Source organism: Capra hircus, chromosome 11, assembly GCF_001704415.2.
Source record: "Capra hircus breed San Clemente chromosome 11, ASM170441v1, whole genome shotgun sequence".
Taxonomy (NCBI): domain Eukaryota; kingdom Metazoa; phylum Chordata; class Mammalia; order Artiodactyla; family Bovidae; genus Capra; species Capra hircus.
In genome coordinates this window covers 104526275-104537556 of record NC_030818.1, presented here as the reverse complement: position 1 = coordinate 104537556, position 11282 = coordinate 104526275, and the positions used below count along the sequence as shown (strand labels likewise).

The 11282-nt window shown below is 69.6% G+C and overlaps 2 long non-coding RNA genes and 1 pseudogene across 2 annotated transcripts; 2 read left to right on the top strand and 1 right to left on the bottom strand.

The window, feature by feature from the left end:
* LOC108637180 lies at positions 2-697 on the bottom strand. The gene is made up of 3 exons (XR_001918896.1): positions 569-697; positions 249-347; positions 2-56 (listed from the first exon to the last, which is right to left on the bottom strand). It is a non-coding gene; the product is annotated as an uncharacterized LOC108637180 (long non-coding RNA).
* Positions 1999-3693, top strand: LOC108633273 (annotated as a pseudogene).
* LOC108637179 lies at positions 3765-6628 on the top strand. The gene is made up of 2 exons (XR_001918895.1): positions 3765-5962; positions 6194-6628. It is a non-coding gene; the product is annotated as an uncharacterized LOC108637179 (long non-coding RNA).

Below are 11282 nucleotides of genomic sequence, written 5' to 3'. Positions count from 1 at the left end.
TGGCCCGCTGACCCAGGGAGCTGCTGGCCAGGAGCAGAGTCAAGAGGGCTGCAATCCTGGGGTTAGCATGGCGATGGCAGGGACAGAGCAAGACGGCCACGTCCGGGGTCGGAGTCCGCTGTCCGCTGCTGCCCAGCAGCCCCGCCCAGAAGTCTGCCCACGCTCCCGCAGCCAGAAACCCCTGCCCTGGGCCAGACAACCCCCGACTCAGGCTCCGGGTGAACTCAGCCTCACCCCGGACATCTGACCTCGGTCCTGCGCTTCCCGGCAGGGGCCCGTCGCCATGTCCGGTGTCCAAAGTCCAAGTTGACCTCTGGTCCTTGTCCACTGGGTGGCTCTGAGTCCACCTGCAACGCGGGAGAACCGGGTTCGAACCCTGGGTAGGGAAGATCCCCTGGAGGAGGAAGAGGCGAACCAGGATTCTTGCCTGGAGACACTGCGACAATGGACAGAGGAGCCTGGCGGGCTGCAGTTCATTGGGGTCGCACAGAGTCGGCCACGACTGAGCGACCTTCCCTTTTTCCCTCTTGCCCACAAACCCGGTGGTTCCCCTGCGGCGGGTGCTCACCCCTTTGTACGCTCATCTCCCCACAGCGGAGCAAGGGCCTGTGAGGCCGCGGAACGCCGGAGCTCGGTCTCGAACCCGCGACCCTGAGCCTCGCCCGCAGCCCTGCCCACGGGCCTGGCGCACGGCCGCCGCCCCTCGGCCGCCAGGGGCGACGTTCCAGGGGCGGCCGGGCGCGCACGGGCGCGAGGAGGCGCGGCCCGGGCCGCGGGGCCCTAGCGCGCAGGCGCAGTAACGGCCGACGCGGGGCTGCGGCGCTCGGCCGGCGACGGTCATCGATGCCTCGGGGCTCGTGGCATCAGCCTGGCGGCCTCCATCATAGAGACGCGGCGGCCGGAGCGTCGACGGAGGGCGGAAGAGGGTCCGTGGGCTGAGGCCGGGCGCCGGGGCGGGGGCGCGCATCCGGGCGGAGGCGGCCGCGGTGAGTGCGCCGGCCCGGGGACGTCGTCACGGCGGCGTCCGGACCCCGGCGCGGGCCCTCACGGCCTAGCCCGGAGAGTGTCGTCACCCCGCCCCGACCCCTGGCCCGGCCCCCCACCTCCCGGACGCGTCCTTGGCCAATGAATGAATCGCCGGGCCGCGCGGACCGGGGTCGGGCGGGCGGGGGGCGCCCGAGCCACGGCCCGCCCCCGGCGGCCCCTCGGAGGGAGGGTGGGGGGCGCTGGGCGGCCCCGCCCCCGCCCGCCCGCCCGCCCCGCCGCCGGCTCGCCCGGCTGCGTCCGCGCTGGCCTGTGGCCAAGCTGGCAGGGGTCCCCCAGGCCAGAGGGCAGAGGTCAGGGCCGGTTGGTGTTCCTGGCGGCGTCTGGGACGGGCGGCCGGGCCGGCCCTCGTCCCGCCGGCCCGGAGGCTTCCTGGAAGGACCTCTATCCCATGCTGACCGCTCCGAAGCCTGGGGCAGCGAGGTCAGAGATGGTGTGCAGGGGTCACCGACCCTTCCCTTCTGGGCCTCGGAGCGGTCACCAGCTCTGGCAACCAATATCTCCCCGGGCCCCTATGAGGGGGAAGTCAGAGGGCCCCACCAGAAAGCCTGTCCTCCTGAGGAGAGGAACTTTTGGGGTGACGGTCCCCCGAGCCCATGGCAACTCCAGCTCCAGCTGGACCAGGCCGGAAGCTGCGCGTTCAGGGAATCACTGGCCTTGTGGGACCTCAGGAGTGCAGGGTCCGAGGAGCACGGCTGTCTAGGGGGCTTGGGGAAGCTCTTGGCTCCTTGGCTGTGCAGGCAGTGCCAGCCGGCCCTCCGCACATGCTCAGTCCAGTGGAATGCCCAGCAGGGCAGTTGGTGGGGCAGGAGGAGCACCCGCTGGGCTGGCTCGGCTCCGCTCAGCCCGGGCTCCTGTGCCTCTCTCCTTGGGCCTGGGGCCAGTGTCCTCCCTGGTCCCACTGGCAGCCAAGGGGCCTGTGTGTTTCAGGGCCGCGCTGGGCAGAATGTCACGATGGACGAGGGGGGCTCACCCCTGCTTCCAGACAGCCTGGTTTACCAGGTCTTCCTGAGCCTGGGCCCGGCCGACGTGCTGGCCGCCGGGCTGGTGTGCCGCCAGTGGCAGGCCGTGTCCAGGGACGAGTTCCTGTGGAGGGAGCAGTTCTACCGCTACTTCCAGGTGGCCCGAGATGTGCCCCGGCACCCAGGTCAGCACCGGCCCTCAGCTGGCTAGGACGGCTGGGCTGGGCCTCCCAGCACTGGGCCTGGGAGCAGGGCCAGAGGGTTGGCGCGCCCCCGGCTCGCCAGCGCTGGGCTCCGAGGCCCTGTTTTAGTCAGCTGATCGCTCCCAGCGAGTTGTTACCTTCTCCTCACAGCTTCCCATTTGCGTGTCTTGTTTTTGCAGCGGGCACGGAGACCCCCGCGGCCCCCATCCCCTATCAGCACCATCCAGCCCAAGGCCAACTTTGACGCCCAGCAGGTAGAGCTGGGCCGAGGTGGGGCAGGGGCCCACCTGGCTCTGACGCCCCCATCCCTGCATGCTCTCACGCGGCCTCCTCCCTAGTTCGCAGGGACCTGGCTCCTGGTGGCCGTGGCCTCCCCGTGTCGCCACCTGCAGGAGCAGGGCCATCGGGCCTGAGGCCACCACTCTGCACGTGGCTCCTCAGGGCTCAGCCATGACTGTCAGCACCTTCCGAAAGCTGTGAGTCCCAGCGAGGACCCCTGAGCCCACCTCAGCTGCGGCCTCACCCGGGTCGGGGTGCCCCAGTATGCTGGGCATCCTCCAAGCCAGCCGTGCCCCAGGGATGGAATCTGCTGGGCAGTGCGGCAGCTGTACGGAAACACGGGACGCCCGGGCGCTTCCTGCTCCAAGGTGAGGTGGTGGCTGCTGGGGGCGGGCACAGCGCTGACGGTGGGGCTGACCCACCGGCTCCCCACAGCCCGGGGCGCCCGCGGGCCGGTGGACGTGGTCGTCGGGGACACGGACTACCGCGGCTTCGCCGTCTTGTACCTGGAGCGGGCGCGGCAGCTGTCAGTGAAGCTGTACGGTACGTCCGCGGGGTCTGGATCTGCCTGCCCGCAGGGCTGTTGGGTGGGCTAGGTGGGCCCTCTCCTCCCTCCTCCCTGCCCCTGCCCTCCGGCCCAAATGTGGGGCCAGAACGGGACGGGGAAGTGGGGGAGCAGGGGCGGATTGCAGCCCCCAGAGCGCCCTGCAGGCCCCGCCCCCTGGGTGCCCAGGAGCCCTTGTGTCCCGCACACAGTCCGCTCGCTGCCCGTGGGCGACTCCTTCCTGAGTGTGTTTGAGCAGCGGGTCCAGGGCGCCAACCTGACCGAGGACCACACCCTGTTTTTCCCCAAGTACGGTGAGTGTCCCTCCCTGCCCGTGTCCCCCCGGCTCGCCGCCCCGCCCCCTACCCCCGGCTGCCCCTGACCCCTGGCCTGGCCCCAGGTTTCTGCGAGGCCGCGGACCAGTTCCACACCCTGGACGGTGAGCGGGCAGCTCCAGCGGGCAGCGTGGGGGGGAGGTGCCCAGGGCCCCCTCCCGGCTGAAACGCGTCTGTGCTGCAGAAGCGCGGAGGTGAGGCGGGCGGCTGCCCTGTGCAAGGAAGGAGCCGGCCTGGAGCTGGACCTGCCACCCCTCGTCCACCGCCCCCCGGAAGCTGCCCCTCCCCCGGGAGCTCCGTGGGCTGTCATTAAACGCTGCAGCCTCAGCTGCTGCCTCTTCCTTTCCACGACGGAACACCGCCGGGGCGTCTGCCCACCTGTTCTGCTTCCCTGATGGGCTGGAGGGCGGGGGCCCACCTCCTGGTGCCGAGCCCTCCCCAGGGTGGTGGGGGAGGGGAACGGCTCCTGGCCATGGCCTAGGGCACCTGGCACCCTGCCCTCAGACCCCAGTGTCCCCTGCTCTGGCCCCCGAGCTGTGTTGGCACCTGTCTCTCCTGCTCCCTGGCTCTGAGCAGGCCTACCCCATGACCCCGCTGGGCCGTCCTGCTGGTCAGACACCCCGGCCTTCTCCAGAGCCCTCACTGCAGGGCTCCTGCTTGCCTCCTCCTGAGATCCCTCCTGGGAGGCAGGGCCCAGAGCCCCAGGGACCTGTGGCTGAGGCAGAAAGGGCCCCTGGGGAAGAGCACGTGGCTTCAGGGGAGCAGGCAGGGAAACCCCCCCTCAACTTCCCGGGTCTGGGGCCCATCTGGGGCAGCTGGGAGGCTGCCTGGCCCTCACGGCCGCTCCAGGGGTGGACCAGGCCAGCAGGGCACAGGACTGCCTCCAGGGGCGAGTCTGTGCGTGGCGGCGAGCAGCAGGCACCCCTGGGGGAGACCACATGGGTGGGCTGGCAGGGGGCCCAGAGTGCCCGGGGGAGGGGCTCAGGACAGATGGGGTGGCCCCCAGGAGCCCACACCCAGGGTCTGCCCAAGGTTACCCGCCACGAGGAACCACGAGATGGTCTCTGGCCTGTAGGGGAGAACTTTCTGGAAGGTGGGAGCCCTGAGGTCTGGGGACGCCCCCCAGCCTCTGCCTGGAGGAGCTCCTCCGTGCGACCACAGGCTGTTGGCAGAAGGTCAGGTGTGGGGATGGGGCCTCTCCTGGCGCCCTCCACACACGTGGGTCCCGGTCAAGCTTCCCGGGACCCTCACCCGTGTCCCTGACGGCGGAGAGGACACCAAAGAAAAAACCCATGGCGCGGACCCCCGAGAAGCAGAGACGGAAGGGCAGGAGCTCTGATGGGGCCTCTGCCCCACCCCTGCCAGGCCTACTGGTGGCGGGGGACGCCCAGCTCCGGGCCCACCAGTGAGAGCTTGCCCCCTGGCCCATCCTGTGAAGCCGCGGAGGATGTGGGCCAGTTCCAGCTGCCCCAGGCCCGCCGGCCGGCGCTCTGATGGGCCCCCAGACCCCCGCCCACCCCCACAGGAGGCTGGCCTTCTTCCCCGCACAGCACCCCATGGCAGGTGAGAGCTTGGCCTATGTGATGGCTGCTAGTCGTCCCCGGGGCATTGCAGACAGCTGTGCCTGACACACACTGCCCAACCTACCCCGTCCCACTGTGCCCCCCATGAGGAGGGGCAGTCCCCCTCAAGAGGACCTGGGGAGGCTTGAGGGCAAATGGCAACCCCCAGGCTGGGGCCAGGCCGGGGCAGGAGGTCAGGGAGTGGGCCTCAGCTTGGCCAAAGCCGCCTAGTCCAGGGAGGCTCTGCCCAGTGCCCGCTGCGTGCCAGGCCCCTGCCCCTGGAGGCCGAAGTCCAGGGCCTGCCACTCCCCGACACTGGAGAAGTAGAGTGGGCGCAGCGAGGTGGACACCCGCCCCGCCTCCCCACCTGGGCTGCAGGGAGGCCAGGCACCCTGGGTGAGCTGCAGGCCATGAACAGGAGGGACCTCCATCTGGTCCCTGGAGAGCAGTGTCGGAGACCCCTGGGCCCACCTCCGCGTGCCCACCTCCCTCCTCCCCCTGCGGATCCGTCCAGACCTGGGCAGCGGGTGCGGTTGCTGGGAGGAGCCCACAGCCTGCAGGGCCCAGTGTCCACAGTGGGCAGGGACCATGTCCCTTGGTGCTAGACTCCCAGCTGGGCAGGCAGACGGGGCTGGCGGGAAGGGAAAAGGTGACAACCCTGCCAAGCTGGGCACCTCGTCACCCGGGCTGCGGCTCCGAGCTGGCAGTGCCCAGAGGCCCCCGCAGGCCTGGCTGCACGTGCCCAGGCAGGAAGGAGGGTCTCTGCCCTGAGTGTGGGCGGCTGCGGGCAGGAGGCCAGGCTCCCTAGAGCCTCCTCGGGCTTCTGGGGAAGGAAGGGTGCTCCCAGCAGGGCTGGGGGTCCGGGGGCTGCGCCAGGACCTCTCGAGGGCAGCCCAGCCCAGCCCCAGCTGTTACACGGAGCTGAGGGCCGGGGACACCGGCGCGAGCGCTGTGACCACACTGTATTTTGTTTTCACTGAAACGTGTGATGAGCTCTGGCTACGCTTGCAAGGTGGAGCAGCTGTACTTCTGGGTGAGTCACCTTTAGGCGCGTGCTCAGTCGTGCCCGACTTTTTACGACCCCATGGACCGCGGCACACCAGGCTGCCCTGTCCACCGTCTCCCGGAGCTTGCTCCAGCTCATGGCCTTCGAGTCTGTGACGCCCTCCAGCCATTTCCTCCTCTGTCGCCCCCTTCTCCTCTAAAGTTTAAAAAACTAGGGACTTTCCTGGTGCTCCGGTGGCTAAGACTGCTCCCAACGCAGGAGGCCCAGGTTCGATCCCGGGTCGGAGGACCAGATCCCACACGCTGAAACTAAAGATCCCTCCGTGCCTCAGTGAAAATTGAAGATCCTGGCGGCCACGAGACCCAGCACAGCCAAATACGCTTTTTAAAGAACTGTTTTCAGAATCCAGTTGCGACAGTCGCTCTAGACGAGTCGTTTTACGCAGTCACGTCTGACTGCGGACACGTGCGACCCCACGGACTGCAGCCCTCCAGGCTCCTCTGCCCCTGGTATTTTCCAGGCAAGAATGGTGGAGTGGGTTGCCATTTCCTTCTTCAGGGGACCTTCTCGACCAAGGGGTCAGACCCACGTCTGCAACGGCAGGTGGAGTCTTCACCACCGCGCCACATGGGGAGCCCTGAGTCGTTTCGTGTAAAGATGTTTTATCAATTATGGTTGAGCTTTGCCTTCTAATCGTAAGAGTTGGCTTTTTATCGGGCTTCCCGGGGGTGGTAAAGAACCTGCGGCTCAGGCCTGGGGTGGGGGAGGATCCCCCGGAGCAGGGCATGGCAACACACCCCAGCACTCTTGCCCGGAGAATCTCATCAGGAAGAGAAACCTTGAAAAACTTAGGGAACTTTGACCGGCAGTCTTGGTCAGGGAGCCTGGAAGGGCCACGCATGCCTGACTCAGACCCCCCAGCCCCACAGGGATGAGGCTGCCGCGCCCCGGCCTCCAGTGCCGCATTCCCACAGAGGCTGCAGCGCCAGCGGGCGCTCTGCGTTTTCTGGCCACGCAGCTGGCGGGAGTTCCCAGACCAGGGACTGAACCCGGGCCGTGGCAGTGAAAGCCAGGAATTCGAACCACTGAGCCACCAGGGCACGCCCTGTGCTTGGTGCTTCCTGGTGGGCACCTGCTGCCCCTGCCCCCGAGGAGCTCCGGTGGACGGCGGGCCAGGCCCCTACGTGTGGGGAGAGGGCCACATGTCCTCCAGCTTGTGAGAGGGCTTCAGGGGGGCTCACCCTTCCCGCTCCCCTGCAGTAGTGTTCCTACTCTGCTGGGTCTACACGTGGAGGAGGCCGCCCTGCCTGCGGCGGGGACAGAGCCTGCAGTGGGGGGACAGGGCCTGCGGGGGGGACAGGGCCTGCGGGGTCAGGCAGGGCCTGGAGGGGACAGAGCCTGGGCGGGGGACAGGGCCTGCAGGGTCAGGCAGGGCCTGGAGGGGACAGGCCCTGTGGGGGGACAGGGCCTGCGGGGGGGACAGGGCCTGCGGGGGGGACAGGGCCTGCGGGGTCAGGCAGGGCCTGGGGTGGACAGGGCCTGGGCGGGACAGGGCCTGCGGGGGGGACAGGGCCTGGAGGGGACAGAGCCTGGGGTGGACAGGGCCTGGGAGGGACAGGGCCTGCGGGGGGGACAGGGCCTGCGGGGTCAGGCAGGGCCTGGAGGGGACAGAGCCTGGGCGGGGGACAGGGCCTGCAGGGTCAGGCAGGGCCTGGAGGGGACAGGGCCTGGAGGGGGACAGGGCCTGTGGGGGGGACAGAGCCTGGTTGGGGGACAGGGCCTGCAGGGGGCGGGCAGGGCCTGGAGGGGGACAGGGCCTGGAGGGGGACAGGGCCTGTGGGGGGGACAGAGCCTGGTTGGGGGACAGGGCCTGCAGGGGGGCGGGCAGGGCCTGGAGGGGACAGGGCCTGGGGTGGGGACAGGGGCTGCAGTGGGGGGACAGGGCCTGTGGGAGGGACAGGGCCTGCGGGGGGGACAGGGCCTGGGCGGGGGACAGGGCCTGCAGGGTCAGGCAGGGCCTGGAGGGGACAGGCCCTGTGGGGGGACAGGGCCTGCGGGGGGGACAGGGCCTGCGGGGTCAGGCAGGGCCTGGGGTGGACAGGGCCTGGGCGGGACAGGGCCTGCGGGGGGGACAGGGCCTGGAGGGGACAGGGCCTGGGGTGGACAGGGCCTGGGAAGGACAGGGCCTGCGGGGGGGACAGGGCCTGCGGGGTCAGGCAGGGCCTGGAGGGGACAGAGCCTGGGCGGGGGACAGGGCCTGCAGGGTCAGGCAGGGCCTGGAGGGGACAGGGCCTGGAGGGGGACAGGGCCTGTTGGGGGGACAGAGCCTGGTTGGGGGACAGGGCCTGCAGGGGGGGGGCAGGGCCTGGAGGGGGACAGGGCCTGGAGGGGGACAGGGCCTGTGGGGGGGGACAGAGCCTGGTTGGGGGACAGGGCCTGCAGGGGGCGGGCAGGGCCTGGAGGGGACAGGGCCTGGGGGGGGGACAGGGGCTGCAGGGTCAGGCAGGGCCTGGAGGGGACAGGCCCTGTGGGGGGACAGGGCCTGGAGGGGACAGAGCCTGGGGTGGACAGGGCCTGGGGGGGATAGGGCCTGCAGTGGGGATAGAGCCTGTGGTAGGGGGACAGGGCCGGGGGGGCCCGGGGGAGCCCTGGGCCTGGGGCTCCACTCAGGCCTGGGCTGGGGGTGGAGGCCCCGCCTGGCCGCCACCTGGCCCCCGCCGCTGCAGGAGCTGACCACGGAAGGCCCGATGGTCACACAGCGCTTGGGGGGCGGGCTGTCCCATTCTGACACGCTGCTGACCGCCGCCCCATCCCCCCGGAGGGCCCCGTTGGCTGGGCGGCGGTGGCAGGATGACTAGGCCTGGCGCGGAAGAGCGCCCCCAGCCCGGGAGGCCAGGTGCTGCCTTGGCCGGGTTTAGGGTCTGGTGGGGTCGGGCGTAGGGTAGGAGCTTTCAGAGGGGCTGGGGCTGCCCCCCGGCTTAGGCGGAGCATGATGGGTCCTTTGGGAGGTTGACCACCAGGTCACTGAGGCCAGAGTCCCTGAGCAGACCTGTGCTAACCGGCCAGGCCCAGGGAGGTCAAGGCAGGGCCCCCAGATCCCCCGTCCTACCCCATCTAGCTGGGAGGAAGGACCCAACCAGGGCCAGGCCCTTCCCAGAGGAGAAGAGGCGGCCTGGGACTGAGCCAAGGCCTGAAGCCTCGGGCCCGGAGGCCAAGGGTGGGCGGAGGTGGCCCAGGGCGAGCTCGGGGGTCGAGTACAGGTCCTTCCCATGTCTGACGGAGCCCAGCACCCAGTGCCCAGCTCTGTCCTCCCTCAGGGGTGTCTGAGGCCACCCATGCCCTCCACAGCTGCCCTCCAGCCCCCAGGACCAGGGTGTGGGGCCGCCCCCCACCGCCGCCGGCCTTCCCTGCCCCCTCCTCCCCTGCCCGCCTCCCGGGCGGTGACCCAGGTCCCCCCAGCCCTGTTCTGGCCCCGCTTTGGCCTCAGGGCTGTGGAGCCTCCTGCTACCCTGCCTGTTCCAGAGTGAGAACACCCTGGCCTTGAGCCCGACCCCTGGGCTCCCGCCTGGAACAGAGCATTCTGTCCTCTGCCTGGTGCAGCTGGGCCAGTGTGGGGAGGCACCCGGAGGAGGCAAGGGGCGGCCGAGCCCGGGAGGCTGGCTCGGGGGCCTCCCTGGGAGGGTTGGACCCAGTGGGCACCCCACCTGCCCCGTTGGCTTCCCACGCTGTCCAGGCTGTGACCCAGATGCCCCCATCTCTGGCGGGCAGGGCCTGGTTGGGCCCCGCCCCTGGAGCCCACCCCCAGCCTGGTTCTGAGGAGGACGTCGTGGGGTCACACCCCTAGGGAGGGGTGCCCGCCCAGCCGGCAGATAAAGAGGTGGGCGAGCCTGGGGTCAGCCGCACCAGTGGCGCGTCCCGCCCCGCCCCTGCTGGGATGGGCCTGTGGGAGGCTCTGTGGGTGCTTCTGTGCCTGCCGAGAGCCCTCCAGGGCCAGGGCCCACACACCCGGGCAGCCCCCAGCTCCGTTCTGCACAGTTTCGAGGACAGCAAGGTCAGGGCCAGGAAGGGACGGGAGGTGCCCGCCGGGCCCGGGTGCGGGGAGTCAGCCAAGCCAGCTCTCTGGGCACCCCTGCCATGGAAACCCCTGGCCTCCAGCAGCAGAGAACCCTAGACTCCCCCGTAGTCCCCACCTCTCCCTGCAGAGTTGTGGGGAACGTCTCAGTCCCTCTGCACAGAGAGGCCCCCGGGCCAGCGTCACAGTCCCTGCTGGGCCCGGGCTCTCTCGGGCTCCTGCGGGCATGAACAAACCCGGGAGCCGTTGCCCGGCCCCTGCCTACCCCCAGCCCCTTGCAGTTCCAGGGGGAGTGGTTTGTCCTCGGCCTGGCAGGCAACACCCACACGGTAGCAGACAGGTCCCTGCTGAGCCCTTTCACGGCAACGTTCACGCTAAACAAAAACAACCGCTTAGAAGTGGCATACGCCATGTTCCGGTGAGTGAGGGGCTGGGGCCCAAACCCTCAGAGGCCGATGCTTCCGTGGCAGCTCCGCCGAGGGCTCCGGCCGCACTCTCCCAGGGCCTTCCTCCTAACTTGATGTCTAGCACAAGCTGCTAACAACCTCACCCCGGGTCTGGGGGGCCGTCTTCAAAAGAGGGGTGGCACGGACTAGATCACAGACTCAGGAGAGCCCAGGGCTGGTGGATGCCAGGTTCCACGGGATCCAGGATCTCAAGACACTGTGATCAGAGGCTCCTCACCCCCCTCCCTCTCCTCCTCTCAGCTCTGCCTGCCCTAGACTTCCTTTCAGGCAGGTTCTCCCCTCACAGGGATAACATGGTGGCTTACACTGACCTCCTCAGTATCAAAATTCCAGAACAGAAGAAACACCCAGGCCGGCCTGGCCATGGTGTCTGGTCGGCTCTTCTTGAGTCCTGCATCCCCCTGGACCTGTTGCTGTGTTGTCCAGGGCGACAGGCACTGTGGTGGACCGGCCGGGATGACTGGCTGGGGAGAAGTGGGGAGGCTTGATGGACAGCCCTGGGGTCCCCTGGGGGTGCACAGCCCCCCTGGAGATGGGGAAGCCACAAGGCTTCCTTACCCGGGCAGCTCCTCCAGCAGGTCCCGTGGCCTTCCTCGCCCACCCACCCACCCACCCAGAGATCTCTTTTGCTTGGGGCCCTTGGATCCCGGCATGAGACAGGAAGCCCGGAGGCCAGCACCGGGGCACACAGCAGCCCCCTGCCCCGGCTCTGTGCAGGCCCAGCCACGCCAGACCCCAGCGGGGAGTCTCCAAATCCTTACCCGCTCCCGATCCCTCCGAGGGCTGGGACCCAGTGCAAACGCCACCT